The following is a 13,492-nucleotide window of genomic DNA, read 5'->3' on the forward strand; positions in this document are numbered from 1 at the left end:
TTGAAACTGCAGTTTAAGAAAAGCCTGAGGTGACAGTGTTCTCTGGGAGGTGCAGGAATGCTATACTGAGATAATATTCCTGAGGTTATGTCACAGTATTCTTACTGAGATTTTAGGAATTTTCACCTTGGGAAAGATTTTCTGAAATCATGTTTTAGAAACAATAACTGATGAAAGAAATGGTTCTAATTAAAGCATTCCCTTGAGATCCAAGTTCTTTCACTTTGTATTTACCTTTTTTTTTTTTTAAACATTTATTTGAGACAGCACAAGTGGCGGGGGGGGGGGGGGTGTGGAGGCTAGTGGCAGGCTGAGAGAGAAGCAGGCTCCCCGCTGAGCAAGGAGCCAGCCCGATGTGGGACTTCATCCCAGAACCCTGAGACCATGACCTGAGCCAAAGGCAGATGCTTAGCCAACTGAGCCACTCAGGTATCCCTACTTTTGATTTTTAATAGTGCCCTTTATGGGGTATGGAGATCTTGAAGAGCCTATGTACAAAATTTCTCTTTAAATGAGAGTGACATCTAGCCATGGATATAGGGGATTTTGATAGTCTGAAAGTAAGTCGATCTGCACATGATTTCACCAGATGCTTACTCATGCATAGACAGTGACATAGATTACATAGACTAGATGGTAATTAGCATTTTTCATTTTTGTCTTTATCAAAATGTTTAAGGGTCCCAGGCTAGATTCTCTTAAAGATGGTACTTTTATGCATAGTTGACATATATAATGCTCTGGTTGAAGAAGATGCTACTGTTGTATTTTCAATTGTGAAGCGTTTCTGTTCATAAGTATCTTAATATTTCTAGGTAGTGAGTTTAATAGTTGATTCCTTATTTTTATTAACCCAGCCCATTGACAGATGCTTCCGTTCAGACTTAAGCAAATGAGAAGGTGAAGAAGCTTTACCATTCTAGTAAAATTAACTTAAAAAACCTTCCTCCTATCTGTTCATTAAGAAGTACATTGGAATATGAAATGCTTCTTTCTGTGTTTTCTGCCTTTCTTTTCTTGTCCCTCCCCTTCTCTGTCTCAGTAGTTGCTGTTTGCTTTAGATGATCAGATTGAGTGGCTACTCACAGAGGCTGTTTTGAGACTTATTTGAGGCTCTTGTGTCCAAAGTGTTCAGGTTCCTGGAGGGGAGTTAGACTTAAAGAGGAATCAAAGGCCTCTAGGGAAGCCAATGCAGCTGTGTCAAGGAGGAAACTAAACCTTTTATAAGGAGCGATCTCAGTGTCTCTGGATGACCTAGTTCTGTGAGGTTCCCGGAATTCAACCCATTATGTTAGATGACCAGATCTGATGTAACATTCCTGACATCTGGCTGCATCTTATGACTGCCCTCTCTGATCATGTCCTTGTCTCCTGACTTGTTATATTAGCCAAATTGATTGTCTGAGCATTGCCAAAACAGTGACAACCTTCTTTACCCATCTTCTGACTCTAAACGACTGTAGTGTATTCAGTTCGCATGAACGGTTCTACAAAGCCAGCAGCAGACAATATGCAATTGCTGTTTTAAACGGAAACAACTGAAGTTGGGAAGAGAGTTAATACAACAATCTGCTAAGAGCCCATTTATTCATTCAACAGATTCAGTGTATTTTTTAAAGGTGTTTAAGCACAGTGTTAACCTCTGGGGATAAAATGGTAAACAAAACCGATGGAATCCCTGCTTTTATGTTTATAGTTTTGAGATTGGTAATCTGACAACTGGTATATATTTAATTCTGACATATACCTATTTTGAGTAGGTGCCTTGAAAATGACCAATCTCAAGTTTTATTAGTGTACCTTCCAAATTGGCTATTTGTGTTGTGGTCATGCCAGTCTGTTGGGATGGAGTTAAGATTATTGCTACATAATTGGGTAGCATGTTAAGAGTGACATAATTCTTGAGTACTTGTTGAGGTGAAGTAAGGTGAGTTTGTCAAATATAAGAAATGTTGAAGGCTTTGATGAAGCATAGTTTGAATTGATAAGGCCTGGTTTTAAACAAACGGATTATCTTGGCATGAAACAATAAGATGTGAAGTGGAACAGTCTCAGTGAAAGTGTTAGGAAAAGCATGGATTTAATGACAACAGTGGTTCCACAAAAAATCCACACCCTACTTCTGTATAAAATTAATACATGGAGAGGATTCTGGGAAGATGGTGGAGGCAACAGCATCGTTTTTCAGTTCCCACAGTAAAACAACATAATCACATTGATGGTAAAAGTAATGAGGTATCTTCACAACCCTCCAGATACTAGTGTGTGGGATTAAGGCACCAACACCTCCAAGATCTGCAATGATATCGGTGTCTCAGAGGGAGGAACAAGAAAGAAGCAATGGGGTAGCATCTGTTAGGACTGAGGACAGGAAAACCACAATATAACCATCAGGACTTAAGGGGCTAAAACATTCTAGGCCCTGGGAATTCTCAAAACCAACTTGCCCGAGCTTTCTTCCAGGACAAGTCACGTTGAAGAAAAGTTGCTGAGAGTAGACTCAAAATTGAGCAGGATAGGGACAATAGACCAAAAAGATTGTCTAATTCCAAGTGTGGAAAGAAAGTAGAGCTAGGAAATCCCAGGAATCAAGCTGTCATTTTTTTTTTTTTAAACAGAAAGCAAAACAACACAAGAATGAATCTGTTAACGAAGTTTTCTGAATCCTATTTCAACAGTTCAAGAAAATTAATTTTATGCAAAAATGAGCAAAATAATAGTATAAAGGCCAAATCCCAAAGAAAATTATAAGAAAAAAGAATAAAGAGCAGAATAACATCTGTGTGGAAAACGGAGGCATGCCAGAAAACATGCCCACAAAAGAAAACTATAACCTATTATTGCAAAAAGAACTTGAAGTTTTTAAGAAATGACATAAGACATGAAAGAACAACAAACAGAATTAAAAGAAATAGCTTGACAACTCAGAAAAGAATTAGAAATAGAAGGAAATATTTCAGAGTTGTAAATAGAAACATAAGAGCATATAAAGAAAACAATACCCTAAAAGGAACAGAAGGTATACAATTTTTTTTGTTTAAAAAAAAAATTCTTAAATTTTCCTTAAAGACTTAAGGAAAGATTTTTTTTTTTAAGATTAAAAAGTGTCATTGAAGATAGGCAAAGAAGATCAAACATGGAATTAACTAAAATCAAGACAAGTAAAAGACAAAAATTTCAAGAACCCTGAAATTAGGAAGGAATTGAAATCCCATTTTGGAAAAGCACAGCAAATAATTAATATTGACCTAAAATAGCCAATACCAAGACATAGGCTAGTGAAATTATTAGACTATAACAAAAAGCAAGTCTTTTGGGTATCTGTTTAAAAAGGGCATGTGATTTTTTATTCTATTTTCAGAATTTTCAAAAGTAACACATCATACCAGATGAAAATGGAGAAATACATTGATTAAATTCAAGTGAAATAGATTGAATAGGAAAGGCAAGTTGTGTGATACCTAAATAAGGCATTTATTTGTAAGGGAATATGTGAATCTAAGAATTAGAAGCATGATGAAAAGTACTTAAGAGAAAAAAGGATATATGCAGCACTTTAGTATAATTTACATGATGCCACTTACCTATTTAGAAAATTTGATGTCTGCTTAATATAGATTACATAACAAACCAAGAAATAATCCGTTGAATTAAGGCCTTCAACTGTCCTGACGTCTGCTAAAAGTGCCTTTTAAGCTATATTCATGTACATATATATGTACAAGGCCTACATCTCCAGTAAACAAAATAGTCTTTAGATAGGAAAGTATTAAATAAGTAGAGTTACAATTGCAGAACAAAGAAAAGCCATGAAAAGTTTTAAATGACTCTATCCCCAGGACCAGGCCAGCTATATCCCAGTATGCTTCTGGTTCTTGAAGAAGTTGCAGATGGAGTCCAAGAACATATGTCAGTGATGTTTGATAGATAGTAGAGAAAATATTCATAAGTCTCAAAATGGACAATTTTTTCTGAAGTTAAAAAATGGTTGATGAAAGGAATGCTGTAAATACAATCTTGAATTCAGCAAAGACTTTGGTGAAATTGTACACTGTGTCCTGGGGATAAAGAGATAAAAATAAGTTATCTTCCGTTATTTTTAGGGAAATATCCAGCCATTGCATTGTGAGAGTACTAATAAAGTAGCTTGGTGATAGACAACCAGAATGCTTTTGAGTGACCTAAAATTTTGTCTTAATAGCATGTTGTTAAAAATTTTCTGTTAATGACTTAAGGCATTAAAACCTGCAGATAATACAGAACTGAGAATATTAAGCATTGTGGCTGACATAATGTGCAAAACTATATTAATACACTTACACTTTGGCTGCTGTGACAGATTAACCTGTATCAGATGAACCTTCAAGCTGAGAACAACTAGAAAAGCTGGATAACTTTTTAAAATATTACTGGAGTATAATTTACATACAATAAAACACACCCACTTTGAATGTACAGTTTGATTAGTTTTGGCAAATGCATATACCTGTGTAAACCACTACCACAGTTTTCTTCACTCCAGAAATTGCATGTGCCCCCAAGCAAACACTGATGGGCTTTCTATAACTATAGATGAGATTTGACTTTTCCTGAGTCATGTAAATGTAACCATACTACATTCACTCTTTTCTATTCCTCTTCGATTCAGCAGAATGTTTTGTGATTCACCCAGAACCTATGATGTGTGTGCCACAGTCTTTTTATTAATGAGTAGTGTTCCGTTGTGTGTCTAAACCACAATTTGTTTATACATTCATCTCTTGGAATTTATTTTCCATGGAGAGGGAAATTATTCAGAAGGAGACATAAGAAGTGATAAAATGTGCCATATTTTTGTAGGGGCATGGTTATGTATTTGTCAAAGTTCCTCAAACTATTAAGGTCTTTGAATTTCCCTGTATGCAAATTAAGCCACAATAAGAAAAGAGGGCAAGATTTGCGACGACGTGGATGGAACTAGAGGGTATTATGCTTAGCGAAATAAGTCAATCGGAGAAAGACAGCTACCATATGATCTCCCTGATATGAGCAAGTGGAGAGGCAATGTGGGAGTTTGAGGGGTAGGGAAAGAATAAATGAAACAAGATGGGATCAGGAGGGAGACAAACCATAAGAGACTCTTAATCTCACAAAACAAACTGAGGGTTGCTGGGGGAGGGAGAGAATGGTGGGGTTATGGACATTTGGGAGGGTATGTGCTATGGTGAGTGCTGTGAAGTGTGTAAACCTGGCAATTCACAGACCTGTACCCCTGGGGCGATTACATTATATGTTTATAAAAAAATTAAAAAAAAAAGGGCAAGAATGTGTTTACAATTTTAAAAGTAATTTAGTCTCTGCTGGACTATAGAATCATCCAGAATATCCATTTCACAATTTTTCAGAAACGATGTTTGGCATTCAACTTAAAAATAGAGAATAAGGGGCGCCTGGGTGGCTCAGTGGATTAAGCTGCTGCCTTCTGCTCAGGTCATGATCTCAGGGTCCTGGGATCGAGCCCTGCATCTGGCTCTCTGCTCCGCAGGGAGCCTGCTTCCTCCTCTCTCTCTGCCTGCCTCTCTGCCTACTTGTGATCTCTCTCTGTCAAATAAATAAATAAAATCTTAAAAAAAAATAGAGAATAAAGCAGTAATTAATGAAAATCAATAGAAAAAATAGATAATAGAAGCAGTTACATGTGAGTTCCAAATACTCCCATTGTCCTTCTTTACAAAAGCTGTGATTAGCAAGTTCAAGACATTAAATGAAAAGATACAGCATTTCAGTATAGAACTAGAAATTATTAAGATTCAAATGGAAATTCTGGGACTGAAAAATATAGAAACTGAAATTAAGAGCTCAAAGGCAAGCTTAAATATTAGACACGGCTAAAGAAAGAATCGTACCAGAAGATATGTCAAAAGAACATATCCAGACTGAAACTCAGAGATAGAAAAGGATAGAAGATAAAGAATTGAGCAAAAGAGTTATATAGGACATGGTGAAAAAAAATTTAGCATACATGTAGGATTTCCAGGAAGGTGAGAGAGGATATAGTAGAAGACTTATTTGAAGAGATAATGGCTGGGAATTGTCTAGAAAATTGGAAAGCCATACATTGAGGAAGCTCTACAAACAAACTGAATAAACACAAAACTGCATCTTAGAGCATTGAGGAGAAACTGCCAGAAATTAAAAAGAAAAGAAAAAGGACATATTATTTCCAAATGAGTAATAATAAAATTGGTTGTGGACTTCTCAATAAAAATTATAAAGTGCTTGAAGTAAACTGCCAACCTAGAATTCTATACTTGTGACTTATGAGAAATATATGTTTGGTCATTTGAGGGATCAAATGCATATTTCTCATGTGTATTTGGGTTTTGCCTACAATTCCTGGCTCATGGTTCCCAAAATCCTTGGGATTTCTTGAACGATGAGAACATTTGTTGTTACAATATTTGGTCTTTTGTCCTCAGTTCCTGCAATCCTTCAGAGCCATAAAGGTGAAATGGAGGGCTTCATGGCAAGCCCCTTTCCTCCAAAACTGGGTTTATGTTAATGAATTGACTTTTGGAGCATGTAAAGACAGGGCTGGTTGCCAGGGGAAACAACCATGTGATTAGAAGTTTGGAACTTACAGTCCCACCACTCTCATTTCCACGGAGGGGAGAGGAGCTGGAGGTTAAATCAGTCACCAGTGGCCAGTAACTTGATCATTCATGCCTATGCAATGAAGCCTTCTTAAAAACCCAAAAGGGCAGGCAGGGTTTGGGGAGTTCCCAGGTTGGTGAACAGGTGGAGGGGCTGGGACGGTGGCAAACCGGAAGAAGGCATGGAAGCTTTGTGTCCCCTCCCACACACCCTGCCCTATACATCTCCTCCATGCAGCTGTTTTACTTCTATCCTTTTATAATAAACCAGTAAAATGCTTCTCAAGAGATCTGTGAGCTGCTCTAGCAAGTTAAACCAAAGGAGGAGGGTGGTCATTGGAACCTCCAGTTGATAACCAGTCTGTCAGAAGCCCAGGTGATATCCTCGGCTTGCTAACTGGCATTTAAAGTTCGGAATGTGGGGAGTCTTGGAGGATTTAACCCTTAATATATGGGATCTGACACTATCTCCTGAAACGTAGTGTCAGAATTGAACTGTAGGACAACCCGTTGGTGTCCAAGAATTGTTTGTTGCTGTGAGGGAACCCCCCGGTCCCATATATTGGACTTGTGTCCAGAACCCCCTTAATAATAATAATAATATTGTTCACAGAGGAGGAAAAATAAAGACAACTTTCGGAAGAATGAAAATGGAGAGAATTTGTCACTAGTATTTTCTTGATAAACAAGATGATAACTGATTCCAATAGCAGAGCAACAACAACAAAAAAATCCCAAATGAAACCATGGAGACTAAGGAAGAAATAAAATGTGTAAAAAGCTAAGTGTGTAGGTATGATTTGTGGGGCTTGCATGCATGCATGTGTGTACGTGTGTGTACTCACATGACTAAAATATATTACAATAATAATACAAATGATGAGAGTCAAATAGAGCCAAGATGTTCTGAGGTATTGACATTGTTTAGGAAGTGGTGAAAGTACTAATTTATATCGGATTTAATGAATCAGGAGACTTGCCGTAATCTCTGATCTCTTTTGTAATCAAAAGAGTAGTAAACGAATATACAGCTAATAAGCTATAGTAAATGAAGTGAAATACTAGAAACCACAAGATTCTAAAAAAGGGGGCAAGAGAAATGGTAATGTAGGATAGGTGGGAAAAATAGAAAACTAAACATGATAAATTGAAACAATAATACAGAAAATGTAAACAGATTAAATGCTTTACTTAAAAGTTTATTATACTGGACCAAACAAAATCAAAACTTACAAATATACTATTTATAGGAGTTGTGCAAATATACAAAAAAGTTTAAAAGAATGAAAAAGATATACTATGTAAACATTAACAAAATGAAGCTGTTGGGGTTATAATTAACTTAAGGCAAAAAAGCATTACCAGAGACAAAGATATTCATATTGATAAAAGAGCCAGTGCACCAGGAAGATCAAGCTAAATTTCATCCAGTTACTCACATAGCTTTAAACTATGGAAAGCTGGAACTGAAAGAAATAGACCTAGTCGCAACCATTGTGGGAAACTTTTTTTTTTTTAATAAACATATAATGTATTTTTATCCCCAGGGGTACAGGTCTGTGAATCACCAGGTTTACACACTTCACAGCACTCACCATAGCATATACCCTCCCCAATGTCCATAACCCCACCACCCTCTCCTGACGCCTCTCCCCTCAGCAACCCTCAGTTTGTTTTGTGAGATTAAGAGTCACTTATGGTTTGTCTCCCTCCTGATCCCATCTTGTTTCATTTATTCTTTTCCTCCCCTCCAAACCCCCCATGTTGCATCTCCACTTGCTCATATCAGGGAGATCATATGATAGTTGTCTTTCTCCGATTGACTTATTTCACTAAGCGTAATACCCTCTAGTTCCATCCACGTCGTCGCAAATGGCAAGATTTCATTTCTTTTGATGGCTGCATAGTATTCCATTGTGTATATATACCACCTCTTCTTTATCCATTCTTCTGTTGATGGACATTTAGGTTCTTTCCATAGTTTGGCTATTGTGGACATTGCTGCTAAGAACATTCGGGTGCACGTGCCCCTTCAGATCACTGCATTTGTATCTTTAGGCTAAATACGCAGTAGGGCGATTGCTGGGTCATAAGGTAGCTCTATTTTCAACTTTTTGAGGAACGTCCATGCTGTTTTCCAGAGTTTAAGCCGTACACTTTTAAATAACCCAGAGGTCCAAGAAGAAATCACAACAGAAATTTAAAAATATTATAACTGAATGATACTGAAAATACAATGGTTCATCTCCTATAAATAAGCAAAAGATAGCAAATTAAACCCACAGAAGTAGGAGGACAGAAGTCATAACATTAAAAGAAAAAAAAAATAGTGTACAAGAGTCAGGATTAAAAAAGCCAAAAAATAGTCATTTGAAAAAAAGCCTAACAAAACTGATGAGCGAGAAAGTAAAGAGCCCATATCAAGCACAAAAATGGAGGTGGATACCATCACAAATTCTAGAGATATCTAAAAAATAATAGGGATTTTATGAAGGGACGCCTAAGTGGCTTAGTCGGTTAAGCATCTGCTTCTTGGTTTCAGCTCAGGTCATGATCTGAGGGTGGTGAGATGGAGCCCGTTATCAGGCTCCAAGTTGGTGGGGAGCTGCTGGAGATCCTCCTCTCCTCTGCCACACCCCCACTTGTGTGCACATGTGCACTCTCTCTCTCAAAAATGAGTACCAATAAATAAGATTTTTAAAATCTCAAAAAAAGGACTTTATGGAAATATGCCAGTAAGATTGAAAATTTATAAAACATGGGCAAATGCCGGGGTGGGGGGTGTGTGGTGGAGGAAATTCCCAAGACTGACACAAAAGAAATAGAAAGGAGAGACTCTTATAGACAAAGGGCTAATTTCCCCAATATTTAAAGAGCACTTAGAAATTCAGAAGTGGAAGACCAGCAAGCCGGTAGAAGCATAAACGGAGGAAGGGAATAGCAATCATGAAGGTAATAAGTGATTCATTATTCGTCGGTGCTAAACTAGGGAGTGAGAGAGACATGAGAAACGGGATACACACTACGCTCTTCTCTCAGTCATTCCCACCGTAAATGCTTTGGTTTCTGCAGACTGGAGTCCTTGCTACAGCTCTATTATTATTACTACTGAGCTGCTTTTCTTACACATCAGCCCTCAATTCACTCTTCTCTTGGTAGAAGGAGCCAGACTGACCTTATCAAACCTTAGTAACTGTTTTACCCACACTCTACTTTGGTGTTCTTGTAATTCCTTCCACTCCCAAGAAGATGCTATCTTCAAAGTCTTCTTGGATTCTCAACTGCTTTGGTAATTGGTTAAAGGGGACACAAGAGTAAAATTAGGAATATTTATTTATTTATTTATTTTTAAGATTTTAAAAAAATTTGTCAGAGAGCACAAGCTGGGGGAGCAGCAGGCAGAGGGAGAAGTGCCCCGCTGAGCAAGGAACCCAATGTGGAACTTGATCCCAGGACCCTGTGATCATGACCTGAGCCAAAGGCAGATGCTTAACCCACTGAGCCACCCAGGTGTCCCAGGAACATTAAAATTATACTCGAAATGCAAGGAATCTAAATTTCTTTTTTCCAAATAGTATTTCACTCTTCTTTTCAAAACAGATCTTTAGGAAGAAGAACATCCCCATATGACAGAGATATTGGCATCTGAGGCTAATTTCAAAACAACTTACCTATTTTTGAAAACTCAATTTCTGGAAAGTTTGATAGGCAGTGAGATCTATTAAGACCCTCATCTCAGTCACTTTTGGATGAGTTTATACCTAAGCTCAAGGCATCAGAGCATGTGTGATATTTATTGATCTAGTCTGTATTGACATAAGATTTCAAGATCTCTGTCCTATGTTGCTTTGGGTCAGGATAAACAATCCAGAACTGTAAATTCATTTTGAAAATGACTACATTTTGCGTGACATTCAAAAAGGAAGGGGAAAAACATCTTTCACTTAGTGAATATGGAACTCCTTTGTCCAGAGACTGCCCTGTCTCCCTTCACTTCACCTAAACAGAGAGATCAATCTGCACAGTTTTCTGCTTGTCACATTGGTCATCAATAAAAGGCACATGGTCTCTTCCTCCAAGTAGCTGAGTCTGCTTGAAACTTTAACAGTACTATTTTATGAGGCAAACTGCTTCAAGTTTTTTCTTTTAGAGAATGGTTATATTTTATTGAGAATAATTGTGCTGCCAGGTAATGGAAAATAAACATTAAACACTGATACTATCATCCCCTTGACTTGTCTAATTTTCCAAGTTCATAATGCACTGTGGCTAGACTGATGAAATCAAACCGTTAATGGTAAATTACCTGTCAGACTGATTTGTCTGCTCTGTTCATTATCTTTGGTGAAAATACGTCTGAGATGGTGCGTGCGTGTGTGTGCGTGCGTGTGTGTCCGTGTGTGTGTGTGTTGTTTTAATTTCCTTGAGCTTAGAGTAGGAGCTGGAAATGCCTCTTTGCAGAAAGTAAACTTAGTGTGCATGTTTAAAATAAAATAGCTATCTACTTATAACCTAGTTTAGATGTTCAAAATATAATCATCGAGCTCTTACTGTTTCGGATTTTTCTTGTTTATATTAATTAATCTCAGGGTCTTAGAAACCAACAGTGGAAACCCTTCCAGTTGTTACTCTTCATCTTTACTACCCAGAGGGATTTGAAGGGCGTACCTGTACACACCACTATGTGAGGCACTGGACAGAGGGGGTTTTCCTGCTCCTTCTGAGACTGAAGTTGAAGGCAACTTTGCCATAACTACATGAAGGTCTTCCAAAAAAACAAAATGGAAACTGTAAACTCATTCCAAAGTAGACTGGAGTGTAATTCTCTTCAAAGACTTAGGAGACGGTACTTTTGGATCTGGATCCAAGTGGCAAAAATTTAAAGCTGTTTTTTGTCTTAAGGTTGAAAGATCGTTTTTAAAAACCTTTCATCAGATGAGAAAGAACTTTCTTTGGTGTCAGCCTCTCCTCCCATCTTTTGGATGGAGATCTTTTGGAACTCAAGGACTGCTTGAACTGTGTGTGTGTGAGCGGAGGGCAGGGGGAAAGCCATCGAGAACCAGGCAGATGTTGGGCGAGATGAGGCAAGGGGTACCATCACCAAAGTGATGGGAACACCTCTGTGAGGTGGCAGGAGGCAGAACTGGGGGTCCCCGGCAGACCCAGGCTCTTTATACTGGGGAGTGCCGTGCTCTGGCACATTTGTTCTAGTGAATTTGGGAAGGACATGAATAATGGGAGAGGACCCGGATGTCCACTCCTTGATTCCTAGCAAGCCAGCCAGCCAGCCAACTCCAGGGCGGACGTCGCTGCCTCAGGGGCACGCTGGGCCACACGGGACTCTGGGAGGACGCGGAGGCATGGGGGTTAAGAGTGTGTGGGCACTGGGCTCAGAGATACCTGAGTTCAGATCCCAGATTTCTCAGTTGGAGTTCAAGCAAATTTCTTGGACCTCTGAGGACTTCAGTTTCTTCGTTTGTAGGATAAAGACCTTAGTATAATCTTCGCAATTTTTACAATAAGTATTAAATGAGATAATGTATTTGGAGCATTTTGCGTAGTGCCTGGTTTATAGTAAGGACCCAAGAAGTGCTAGTCACATAGCATACTCTGATACTGCTCCAGCTGCAATCCTCTAATAACATTCCTTATGTTGTTCATGTCTTGTTTTCTTTGGACCTTACCTGGGAAGTGGTGGCTCAGTGTCATTAGTCCTTTACATAAGAGGAGAAACTAAATTTTAGAAAGATCAGTGCCTGACCAAGTGGCAAAGTCGGGACAGCTCTGCGTTCCGAGCTCCTGCAATTCAGCCATTCAAAAATAATTGTGAGTATTTCCGATGTGCCAAATGCTAGAATTTATGATGAATATTACCAGATAGATTTCTTGCTACCAATGTGCTTATAGTCTTGCGAGGGACAGAGATATTAATCCAATAATCCCACTAATAAATGTCTAATTCAAAACCGATTTAAGCAAGGAAGGAAGTTTTAAAAAGGTATATTTATACAGGGGCCTGACTTAGACGTGGAGACAGAGCTAGCTTCCCCGAGGAAATGTCCGGGGAGCCAAGGTCAAAAGGATGAGCAGAGGTTAGCTGATCACAGGGAGAATGCAGAACCCCTGGGGAAGGGCCAGGGGCAGGAGAGCGTGGGAGCCTCCAGGAAATGGGAGGAAGCCAAGTGCAGCTGGAGGACACAGAAGGCAGCGAGGAGGCAGAGACGGGGCAGGCGGTAATGGTGGCTGCTGACACTTACCGACTCTGTGCCTGCCAAGTAGGCTGGGCGCATCTGGGACCACCTTCTACCATAGTCGGACCATGAATTTCCCAGGCTGCGAATCCATCCGAGGGCCAGTGGCCAGGCACAGATTGTTCCTTTGGTGGTCTTCCTTTCCTTGCTTGCTAGCTGCAGAGCCCTCTTGCCTGTGACCCCCGAGCTGTGTGTGCATGTGGGGCGGGGAGGGTGGGTTTGGGCCCCTGTGGAGGCTTCCATGTGAGAAGGGTGTCCTGTTGGGTTCCCTGTCTTGGTGGAGTCCCAGACCTTGGTTTCTGTTTCCTTGCCCTCAAAGTCTGTTAAAGCAAAACCCATTTCCTTTGCCCTTTGTAGCAACAGCCCCTCCAGGTAAAAGCCCTGAGATCCTCTGATGTTCTGCTACCTCTCTGGTTTCCCGTTTTCCCTTAGAGGCTAGTCTGCTGGTTACCATCTGCTCAGCTTAGGGATGCTTTCAAGGAGTTTGCTTCTATTTTATCCAGTATTTTTCCCCCCCCAGCGGGCAGCTTAGTCTGAAAATCTGGTGTGCTGCTGAAGGAATCAAAAGTCCACTTATTACTGGCTTCTTCTCTCTCAGCCCGTGGAAGC

This window comes from Meles meles, chromosome 7 (genome assembly GCF_922984935.1).
Source record: "Meles meles chromosome 7, mMelMel3.1 paternal haplotype, whole genome shotgun sequence".
Taxonomy (NCBI): Eukaryota; Metazoa; Chordata; class Mammalia; order Carnivora; family Mustelidae; genus Meles; species Meles meles.